The sequence below is a fragment of the Carcharhinus amblyrhynchos genome, chromosome 5 (genome assembly GCF_965287045.1).
Source record: "Carcharhinus amblyrhynchos chromosome 5, sCarAmb.v2.hapA, whole genome shotgun sequence".
Lineage (NCBI taxonomy): Eukaryota > Metazoa > Chordata > Chondrichthyes > Carcharhiniformes > Carcharhinidae > Carcharhinus > Carcharhinus amblyrhynchos.
In genome coordinates, this window is record NC_137328.1 from 41,431,172 (window position 1) to 41,443,487 (window position 12,316).

Consider the following 12,316-nt stretch of genomic DNA (forward strand, 5'->3'; position numbering starts at 1 on the left):
TAAGGCAGAGGTATACAGATTCTTTCTAGGCAAAGGAATAAAAGATAACTGGGGGACAATAGATGGGAATGTGGAATTTGAAACACAAACTGATCAGCCATGAACTTATTGAATTGTGGAGCAAGTTCGAGGGGACAAATTGCTTACTTATATTCCAAATTTGCATTGTCTTTTCCTATAGCAATGTAATTTTGTTCTCCATCTGTTTTGAAAATACTAGTGCATGTGCTTCTACCTTTCTTGATTTTCAGAAGGCGTTTGACAAGGTACCTCACAAGAGGTTATTGCAGAAGGTAAGGGGGCATGGAGTTGGGGGTAGGGTGTTAGCGTGGATAGGGGATTGGTTGTCAAATAGGAGGCAGAGAGTGGGGGTTAATGGGTGCTATTCGGATTGGCGGTTGGTGGCTAGTGGAGTGCCCCAGGGGTCGGTGCTGGGGTCTCAGCTATTTACCATTTATATAGATGATCTGGAGGAGGGAACCGAGTGTATGGTGTCGAAATTTGCTGATGACACCAAGATTGGTGGAACGGCAAATTGCGCGGAGGGTGTGGAGAGTCTGCAGAAGGATCTAGATAGGCTGGGCGAATGGGCCAGGAACTGGCAAATGGAATTTAATGTTGGTAAGTGCGAGGTGGTCCACTTTGGTAGGAATAATGGTAGGAAGGACTATTACTTACGTGGTGAAAAACTGCAGCATGCGACGGTGCAGAGGGACCTCGGGGTCCTTGCGCATGAGTTGCAAAAACTCAGCCTGCAGGTGCAGCAGGTGGTCAGGAAGGCAAATGGGATGCTGGCCTTCATAGCGAGGGGGATTGAATATAAAAGTAGGGAGGTCTTGCTGCGGCTGTATAGGGCATTGGTGAGGCCGCAGCTGGAGTACTGTGTGCAGTTTCAGTCGCCGTACTTACACAAGGATATTTTGGCCTTGGAGGGAGTGCAGAGGAGGTTTACTAGGCTGATACCGGAGTTGAGGGGGTTGAGCTATGAGGAGAGGCTGAATAAACTAGGCTTGTGCTCGTTAGAGTTTAGAAGAATGAGGGGAGATCTCATTGAGACATATAAGATGTTGAATGGGATGGATAGGATAGAGGTGGAGAGACTCTTTCCGCTCAGAAAGGACAGTAGGACTAGGGGGCACAGCCTCAAGATAAAGGGGAGGCGGTTTAGAACGGAGTTGAGGAGGAACTTCTTCACTCAAAGGGTGGTGAATCTCTGGAATTCTCTGCCCGTTGAAGTGGTGGAGGCTGCCTCGCTAAATATCTTCAAGAAGCGGGTTGATGGGTTTTTGATGAGAGAGGGGATTAAGGGTTATGAGGAGAGGGCGGGAATGCGGAACTGAGCCACGACAGATCAGCCATGATCTTATTGAATGGCGGGGCAGGCTTGGAGGGCTAGATGGCCTACTCCTGCTCCTATTTCTTATGTTCTTATGTTCTTTCTTTCAGGTAACCATTCCAGATCAGAACAACTCATTGCATGAAGAAAAATCTTTCTTCATGTTGCCTCAGTTTTTTTTCGCTAATTACCTTAATCCTGTATTCTCTAGTTTACAATTTTTAAATCACAGAAAAAAGTGTTTCCCTTTATTTACCCTATCAAAATCATGATTCTTTCAAATCCTCTCTCAATGTTATCTCTTCTAAGGCAACCCCCCAGCTTATAATAGGAAAATCTAATACCAATTTCTAGGAGGCAACTCTATATACTACCCTCAAGTCTGAAAAACAACCATTCACCACCACTCTGTTGTATGTCCCTTATCCAAATTTCTATCTTTGCTTCTTCTGTCCCTTTAATCTGATGACCTTTTTGTTGTGAAAAATTGACATCCAGCCAAAGAACCTGCAGGTGCAAATACCTCAGTAAGGCGGACACTGAAGACCGATTGCCAAATATCAGTCTGAATTAAGATACAAGACAAAAGGTTATGGTGCAATGCCTCCACCATAACCCCCGTTCCCAAGGTGACTTCACAGTTGTGTCAGTCAAAGAGGTAAGGAGTTCTAAGGAGCATCTTATAGGAGAGGGAGAGGTTTTGGGAGAGAATTCAAGAGCTCATAGTCCAGGTAGATGAAGGTGCAGCTCTGATGGTGGAGCATTAGAAATTGGACATGCAAAAAAGCTCAGAATTTGAGGAGGGCGGCAATTTTGAAGGGTTGTAGGGACTGGAGGGAATTACAGGGATATGGAGAGTTGTAGGGGCTGCAGGAAGTCATAGAGATGGGGGGGTTGTAGGAGCTGGAGGAAATTACAGAGATAAGGGAGGTTGTTGGAAAAGTAGCCAACGTAATAAAAGACCCTCACCCCAGACATACTAAGTCGGGAAAAAGATACAAAAGTCTGAAGTCACATACCAACCAACTCAAGAACAGCTTCTTCCCTGCTGCACCAGACTTTAAATAAGAACATAAGAACATAAGAAATAGGAGCAGGAGTAGGCCATCTAGCCCTTCGAGCCTGCCCCGCCATTCAATAAGATCATGGCTGATCTGTCGTGGCTCAGTTCCACTTTCCCGCCCTCTCCCCATAACCCTTAATCCCCTCTCTTATCAAAAACCCATCAACCCGCGTCTTAAAAATATTGAGCGAGGCAGCCTCCACCACTTCAACGGGCAGAGAATTCCAGAGATTCACCACCCTTTGAGTGAAGAAGTTCCTCCTCAACTCCGTTCTAAACTGCCTCCCCTTTATCTTGAGGCTGTGCCCCCTAGTCCTACTGTCTTTTTTGAGCGGGAAGAGTCTCTCCACCTCTATCCTATCCATCCCATTCATCATCTTATACGTCTCAATGAGATCTCCCCTCATTCTTCTAAACTCTAGCGAGTACAAGCCCAGTTTATTCAGCCTCTCCTCATAGCTCAACCCCCTCAACTCCGGTATCAGCCTAGTAAACCTCCTCTGCACTCCCTCCAGGGCCAAAATATCCTTGCGCAGGTGCGGCGCCCAAAACTGCACACAGTACTCCAGCTGCGGCCTCACCAATGCCCTACACAGCTGCAGCAAGACCTCCCTACTTTTATATTCAATCCCCCTCGCTATGAAGGCCAGCATCCCGTTCGCCTTCCTGACCACCTGCTGCACCTGCAAGCTGGGTTTTTGCGACTCATGCACAAGGACCCCGAGGTCCCTCTGCACCGTCGCCTGCTGCAGTTTTTCGCCACGTAAGTAATAGTCCTTCCTACCATTCTTCCTACCAAAGTGGACCACCTCACACTTGCCAACATTAAATTCCATTTGCCATTTCCTGGCCCATTTGCCCAGCCTATCTAGATCCTTCTGCAGACTCTCCACACCCTCCGCACAATTTGCCTTTCCCCCAATCTTGGTGTCATCAGCAAATTTCAACACCCTGCACTCGGTTCCCTCCTCCAGATCATCTATATAAATGGTAAATAGCTGAGGCCCCAGCACCGACCCCTGGGGCACCCCACTAGTCACCAACCGCCAATCCGAATAGCACCCATTGACCCCCACTCTCTGCCTCCTATTTGACAACCAATCCTCTATCCACGCTAACACCCTACCCCCAACTCCATGTCCCCTGACCTTCTGCAATAACCTCTTGTGAGGTACCTTGTCAAACGCCTTCTGAAAATCCAGAAAGACCACATCCACCGGCTCTCCTCTATCCACTACCCTAGACACATCCTCATAGAACTCCAGTAAATTTGTCAGACACGACTTCCCTTTAATGAAACTGTGTTTCGTCCGCCCTATCAAGCAATTCCCTTCAAGATGCCTCGCAATTTCCTCCTTAATGACAGATTCTAACATTTTATCTACCACAGACGTTAAACTAGCCGGCCTATAATTCCCCGCCTTTTGCCTGGCACCCTTCTTAAACAACGGCGTAACATTAGCCGTTTTCCAATCTTCCGGCACTTCCCCGGAATCCAGCGACGTCTGGAAAATAACCACCAAGGCATCCACTATAACCTCCGCCATTTCTTTCAGAACCCTCGGATGCATTCCATCCGGTCCTGGGGACTTGTCCACAATCAGCCCCTCCAGTCTGTCGAGCACCACCTCTCTAGTAACAGTAATGTCATTAAGACCCTCCATTCCTACCACCTTTCCATCGCTAACACCCGGCAAATTATTCACGTCCTCCTCCGTGAAGACAGAAACAAAAAAGTTATTCAAGACCTTAGCCATATCCCCATCCCCTACCACTAGCTCCCCTTTCTCATCCTCTAAAGGACCAATGTTCACCCTAGCCAGCCTCTTCCTTTTTATATATTTATAAAAACTCTTGCTATCCTTTTTTATATTAAGTGCTAGCCCAGCCTCATAGCTTCTCCTACCCTCCTTTATCATGGACCTACCTCATATTAAGTTGATCTTTCTCTGCACCCTAGCTACGACTGTGACACTACATTCTTCACTCGCTTCTTTTCTTCTCCATGTACTATATGCTTTGTCTGTACAGCGCTCAAGAAACAATACTTTTCGCCATATACTAATACATGTGGCAATAATAAATCAAATCGAAGGAAATTACAGATTTATGGAGGGGAGGGCATGAAGGCCTTGGTGGGATTTGAATATGAGGAAGAGCATATCAGATTGAGGATTGGGAGCCAGTGTGTGTCAGTGGGACAGGGGAGACCGATGGATGGATGTGCAAGGAGGACATTAGGCCACAATGCAGTAGATTCTGGATGAGTTGAATCTTACACAGGGTAGGAAATGGGAGATAGATCAAAAGAGTTTAAAGTTAATTTATTCGTGTCATACATAGGCTTACATTAACACTGCAATGAAAATCCCCTCGTTGCCACATTCCGGCGCCTGTTCAGATACACTGAGCGAGAATTTAGCATGGCCAATGCACCTAACCAGCACCTCGTTCAGACTGTGGGAGGAAACCAGAGCACCCAGAGGAAACTCATACAGATACAGGGAGAACATACAGACTCCACACATTCAGTGACCCGAGCCGGGAACCGAACACAGGCCCCTGGTGCAATGAGGCAGCAATGCTAACCACAATGCCATGATGCCGCCCTAGTTTTGAATTGATGTGTTTGAAGGTAACAAAGATGTTGAGGAGAATGAAGTGATTGCAGACAAAATCAGTGATGTAATAATGGAACTGTATAAAATGCTGGTTGGGCTGGAATTTTGTGCACAGTTCTGGTCGACACACTGCAGGAAGAACATAACTGCTCTGGAGAGAGTGGGGAGGAGATTTACAAAACTTGCCAGAGCTGAAGAATTGAAGCAATGAGGAGAGAATGCATAGGCTAGGGTTGTTTTCCTTAGAATTGAGGAGGCTGATTTGATTGAGATATGCAAGATTATTTGGGGCCTAGTCAGGAATGCTCTGATTCTTTTAGATGAGGGGTCAATTATCAGACAGCATAGATTGAGAGTGATTGGTAAAATGATTAAAGGGGATGTGAGGAAAATCTTTTTCACTCAGGGGTAGTGGGGGTCTGGAATTCACTGCCTGAATTGGTGAGTGAGTCTAAAACGCTCAACTCATTTGAAAGGCAGCTGATTCTGTGCTTAAAGTACAAGACGGGCATTAGGACACAATGCCTACATCAGGTGCTGGAGAGTGAGATTAGAATAGACAGTTAGTTTATTTTTGTTCCCCCTCTTTTTTAGCTTACACAGATATAATGGGCTGAATTACATTTCTATCTGTGGTTTAATGGTCCTAAGTCCATGATGAGGTACTTCACCAAATGTCTTCTGGAAGTCCGCATACACAGTTATCAACCAAATTACCTTTATCAAGCCTAAAAGGCTCCATCTTACTTGTGATCACCATTTTTCTATTTATGTAGTTAGCACCCAGCATGACCTTCAGTGGAAAATCACAGAAATAACACTGGCTGTTAAAAACCCAAATGTGCAACTTCATATCTAGTTATCTGCCCTGTGACGCATAATATGTGTCATCAACAATGAGTAGAATCCAGGCCCCAGGTTGAGCAGCAAGTACAAAAAGGTCAATTGCAAAGTAAGGCTTTTCAACTTTGCTCTTTGGGTCCAATTTGAGAAAAAAAAACTTCTTTAGCTGTGAGGTTATTTTTTGTTCCATATTTCCTAAATAGGTAGCTAGATTCTATTGAGCAAGGTTGTGATATTTAAAACAATTGTATTGACACTCACTGGTGGACTGAGATTACCTACATTTATTTATTAATGAGCTTGTGAAAACTAGGAAAAAATGTTGACTGGGAAAGTGCAATGGCCTAACAAAGGCTCCAAGTTGTGAGGCAAGCAAAGGCAATTAAGTCAATAGTGAGAAATTATCACAAATATGCATGAGAACATTACTGAGGCACAGAAACAGGCTTGATGCATAAAAAGGCACATAAAGCATTAATAACCCATATCCTAGCACAATGATCCAAGCGTTAGGGAGCCAAGGAACAGACATGGGTAACTCATCCCCTGGGCTTCGTGCAGCCATTCATTTAAATCATTGATGATTTGTACCGTCAACTCCTTTTGCCCACCTGTATGGAATTCCACTTGATGCCATTCAACAAGAACACCAATTTGCACCAATCATGCATTTCAAATGACGAAACACCCCAGGGCATTTCACAAAAGCGCTATCAGACAACATTTCAGATTGAATCACGTAAGGAGATGTTAGAATGTGTTCGCCAAAATCTTGGTCCATTAAGTTTGTTTTAAGAGATATCTCAGAGGGATCTTCCAGTCCATCAAGGTCAGTAGACTGTTGAATACCTCACCACATTTTCCACCCCAATCCCCATTGTGATGGGGCCGTAAAATTCCATCCCATGGAACCTACTTGCAGAATTGTCACGTTTATGGCCTAGATTATTACCACGATAGAGAAGCTCTTCTTTGTTGTTAAGATCCCAGAAGTTGGCATAAATCCTAAGCCCCAACCCTTCCAAACCTTTTCAAGGACTGGAGTTGGGCTAGGGTTTACACATAAACAGGCAGCTAGCCATTTAAATCACCTCCACTGAAGTGGAAAACCGGTAAGAGGAGGTCTGATCTTGGTGGATTCTTCTGGATAGTCAGGGTACTACTTTGGAGAGGTAAGGTACCCCTTTGGCAAAGGTTCCGAAACATAGTCGGGAGAGGTGTGGAAGTTCATTAACGGTGAACATGATTATGCACCTTTTACACAAAACTCACTGGAACTTTGAAGCTTTCAAGAATTGTCCAGCTGTCAAGGAACTGTCAAACCTGTCAAAACTAACCAGAAAGTGTGAAATCTGTTATGGAATTGTCCAAGGATACAAGGGTGAGTTGGCAAGGAGGGGGGTAAGTGCAAAGGGTAATTGGAGGCAGAGGTTGGCACCATGACAATTAAGTTGGCATGGTGCTCTAAGTAGTGTGGGTGGGTAGAGGGTAATTAAGTTGCCCTCGTGATGTGGGGGGCATGGGGATGGGTGAGGCCCATGGGCTGGCATATGTTGGCATGAGTGGTGCATAGGGAGCATGTGGAAGGTAAGTGCTGGAGGGATTCTTTTTGTTTCATTGCTTTTAAAATTTCTTTAAACATAATGCTGGGGTATGGCCATGCGCCCAGTTCACCCCTGCACCTGGCAGCCTGTGTATTCAGTCTGGTGTTGTCCACCCCAACTTCCGTTACAACCAACCCCCCCTCCAAACCAACTTCCAACCCAAACTGAAAGTCCCAGTTGTAGCAATTAAGTGTCTGGTCTGCCAAGCCAACACTGCACTCCTGATCCGAAGCTGAAAATCTGGGCCAACTCCTAAAACCTCTGCAGATGCAACATTTTCCCTGTCTAAGTGGACTAGGAGAAAGTTTAGCTATGTTCGGAAATTTGCATTAGTTTTCCTGATGCAGCTTAACCATGCAGCAGACAATATCTCACACAATGCAGCTTACAAATGGAGCAGGATTTGCACACAAAAAGCTAGGCTGCACACTATCAATAATTTGTCACAAGTAGGCTTACATTACCACTGCAATGAAGTTACTGTGAAAATCCCCTAGTTGCCACACTCCGGAGCTTGTTCAGGTACAGTGAGGGAGAATTTAGCATGGCCAATGCACCTAACCAGCATATCTTTTGGACTGTGGGATGAAACCAGAGCACCCAGAGGAAAACCGCGCAGACAGAGGGAGAACATGCGGGTTATGCATAGACAGGGACCCAAGCCAGGAATCAATACTGTGTCTTTGGTGCTGTGAGGCAGCAGTGCTAACTACTGTGCCACCACCCTGCTATCAATCATAACACAATGCTGGTACAAAGTCAGAAATGTTTCCTCCTACTATGCCAGGTTTATTATTTTTTAATCAGAGAGTTCATAAAGTTTGCCACTTTAATTTCCTGCTCGTAAGTCTTGTTCCTGTTTGGTTTAAAAAGAAAGCAGTACAAGTTATCACACAGGCCAATGGCACACTGAGAGGCTGGGAGATATTCAGAGGAATTAGCAGAGGAAAGGAGAGTAACATTTTGAGAGCTTGCATCATGTTTTCCTGCAATTTCTGGAGGAATTTTAGCACCGGGTTATGCTTAGGTGTCATGTTTCAAAACAAAGTGAATTCACACAGCTGTTACAGAAAATGCCACAGAATACAGTCATTGAAGAAAAGCATTAAAGCCACTTTATGTAATGTTGCTGTTTATGGTCTGTCACAGACTGATAGGAGAATTTGATTTGAACAAGCAGGCCTCGTAATGCACACTTAGTGCTGTATCCACAAGAAACAAAAGCACTAAGAGAATATTGAAAATGGGTTTCTACGCTGTTTGGAAGAGTTCAAAGCAATTTTCCGTTATCGATAGGCACATTCTGTATCACACTCACTCTGGCTATTGATCCCAGATATGGAAACACCTAACTACCTGCCCTTAAAAGAACTGCTGCAGGTCACTCTGCAAACTGATCAGAAAAATCAGTTCCATTGATTTTTCTAGGTTAAAGAGGATCATGATTGTTTCATCCAGTCCCATATGCATGGTGACACAATGGTTATCACTGCTGCCTCACAGTGCCAGAGATCTGGGTTTGATTCCCAGCTTGAGTCTGCACACCCTCCTCATGTCTGCCGGGGTTTCGTTCAGGTGCTCTAGTTTCCTCCCACAATCCAAAAGACGTGCTGGTTAGGTACATTGGCCAAGCTAAATTCTCCTTCAGTGCACCTGAACAGTGTGGCGACCAGAGGATTTTCACAGTAACTTAATTGCAATGTTATTGTAAGCCTACTTGTGACACGAATGAATAAATTTAAACTTAAAGTCAGCCAGATTAGAGAATCTACTCAGTGAATTTGAAGATTTGATGTCAGTTTACTGTGAGATTAATTCCCAGCTCTGTAACCTCTCTGACCAAGAAGGACAAGGCATCGTGGGAATACTACTGATTGAAGTTCTCCTCAAAGTCACGCAATGGCCTGATCTGGATATTCATCAGCTTCTCAAGAGCCAAAATCTGAGCTTCTCTGCTGAATGTCACTGTCTTTGACTCCATCACCAAAGACTGCTCGAGTACAGGGCGAAGATCCACATGAGGGTGACTATGAATTAGGCATTAAAGGCATCACAGACAGTTCTATTAACATACCTCATATTCAAAATCTAAATAAAATAAGAGAAGGCAAGATACAAGTTTACTGTGAAAGAAATCACAATGGTCAAAGTCTTGATTTAGCCTGCTGGAGGAGCAGGAGGGGAGAGAAGCAGCAATGATATAAAGGCAAGTGGCAGGTCAATTAGCAAGAAAGAGACAAAAAAAAAATCATCAGATGGGTGTCACTGACTTCTGACTTTGACTAAAAATCATAGCTCTTGGTGTATGTTTTAGTCCTGAGCAAATGGTATTCCACTGGACTATATTAAAGGCCATAGGTTTTCCAATGAAAATCTCAATTTGACAAACTGATTGGTATTGTTGAGGCCCTCTGACTCTCTCCACTTAAATAGCTCAGGTTCTGTTTCCCCTCTTCCTATCCGTGCACATTTATGAATTACAGCTGATTAAAGTCATAAGGGAGGGAAATACAATGCACTGCGTTAAAATAATTATAATCTCTCTGCAGGACTTTCGTATGTGGAAATAATAGATTTACCATGTCATCCTTTTTTCACAAAAAAACGTTAAACATAATACTGATAAATAATTACTGTGTCAAAATTCAGATGATAATGTAACCAATATTGTGTTTTTAAAGGTTAATACATACCCTCCTGGGTTTTCAATCTCTAAATGCACTATTGTGTAGTAAACATCTGGCAGAAAGCAATTAGAAGCAGAAAAGGTATAAAAATGCTCCAGTAAGCTTGGCATTTTGTAGTTTCAGTATTAATTATCTTGTGGTCATTTTTTTCCCCCTTGCTCTTTGCTCGTTATTTCTCCTTTACTTTAGAACATAATGTGGATAATACGAATTGTGCAAGGGTTGTCTGGAGACAACTTTTAATGTGGCTTTTTGATGAATAAGCAATCTTACAGTAGATAATTTGGCTATTAATAATGAGAATGTTAATGTCACGGAGACATGGTATAGTGTGTCCCGGATACAATACTACGCAGCTTTTCAAGAGTAGAAATGTCAGCCATGGGGCATGCTGTGAGCTTTAGGTCTATGCAGGGGGAAAAAAAGGTGGAAAATGTTAAAATTAACATATTTATTCTTGTCCTGAAATTCTGGCTGTGAATTTTTCTACAGAATTAGCTTCAAGACTGTATCTAAAGTAATCAACATCAGCATAACGGGAAGATGCAAAACTGTACAGGTACAAATGCAGAAGTGTACAATTATTTGATATTCTCTGCACTGACATTTTTAGTAGAGGAACATTGAATAAATATCAACCTATAGCAAAGCAGGCTTTACCTTCAACCCCATAAAATAACTATAGTTGAAGGATGAATAGTTTGATAGAAACAAATGTGGCAGTAACAATGCAAGGATTTTTTTTTTCTCTGTTGCTTTGCATTGTAACATGAACAATGGGCCTGCAATTTCTGTCTAAGCCCAGGTTGTTGTTGGAAGTTGAGGTGGAATCCACCAGATTCCAACCGGTTTTCTATTGATCATCACTTTGTAGTAGTGGGGACATGAGAAAGGAAGAAAGAAAGGGAGAAGGAAAAGAAGAAAGGAAGAGATTAAAGAAAAAAGGAAAAAGAACGGTAGGGGGAAGAAGGAAATAAAGAAAGATGAAATAAAGATTTGCATTGTATGACAGGATGTGCAGAAGAACTTTACAACCAATGAATTATTTTCAAAATGCTGGGGGTGAGTCTCCTAAAAGTGCTGAAATGGCGAGAAAACTGGTCAAGATTGCAACTGTTTTTTCAGTGCGACTTCAGACCTGAATCTCCCCACTCTGTGCAATGCAGAGGCCCCAGTTGTGAATATCATTAAAAACCCTGTGTGGGGGGGGCAGGGCTTCATCGTGCCTGAGGCTGACAGTTCCGGAACTCTGCGCATGCACAGTGGCCCCAATCTGTCAGTCTCCCCGCTTGCTGCCGGTTCAATTGCTGGCTAGCCCGGGACCCCCACAGTGCTACCTCTCCAACACTCCCCATTGCCCGATTGCGGCTCCCACAATTCCCAGGCCATCCCCGACCCCCAACGGTCCCGGAGTGCCCTGATGTCTAGCCCCCCGGACCCAGCAGTGGTGATCCCCTTACCCTGGCAGCACCCCCGTCCTCTGCTGAGTCACTCACCTGATGAAAGAGCAGCAGTCCAAAAGCTCGTGATTCCAAATAAACCTGTTGGGCTTTAACCTGGTGTTGCGAGACTTCTTACAATATGTTTAGTAAACATAAGATCACAACTGAAGAATCTTTTCTTTCTGCAGTGACCGAGGTTGCTCTGTAATTTATCTAAGTGTGTGACAGGCATTTATATGCAGCAATCAAACTAGAGATAGGCTTTTTTTTTGCACCAATAATTAGATTCTGATGATTCATAATACGTTTCTATTTGAAGCACATTCTACAGTTATGACTTTAAGTCTTTAGGCAATCATAAACATGGATACATAGGAGTTGCAGTCATCTTTCATCAAGATAGACACTATATGCCTAATTGGAATGGTTTAATGGGATATAACTATTTGTATATTAGGTAACAATACATAACTCCTTATGTGAAGTAACATATATCTTGACAATGCTTTAGGGATTACAACTATGTTGGACAGTTTTGAACAACCAGGTGGTCTCTTCTTATCCATCATTTTTGAATGCTCATAATGGCCAGGATACTCCAATCTTGTTCACCCTACCACCACTGTCAGTGAGAAGAGCAAATTCATCTCCACTCACTGCAGCTGGACTGGAAAATCCCACCATGGGCGAGGTCGAAGAATTCCAACCATTGTCTTGGAA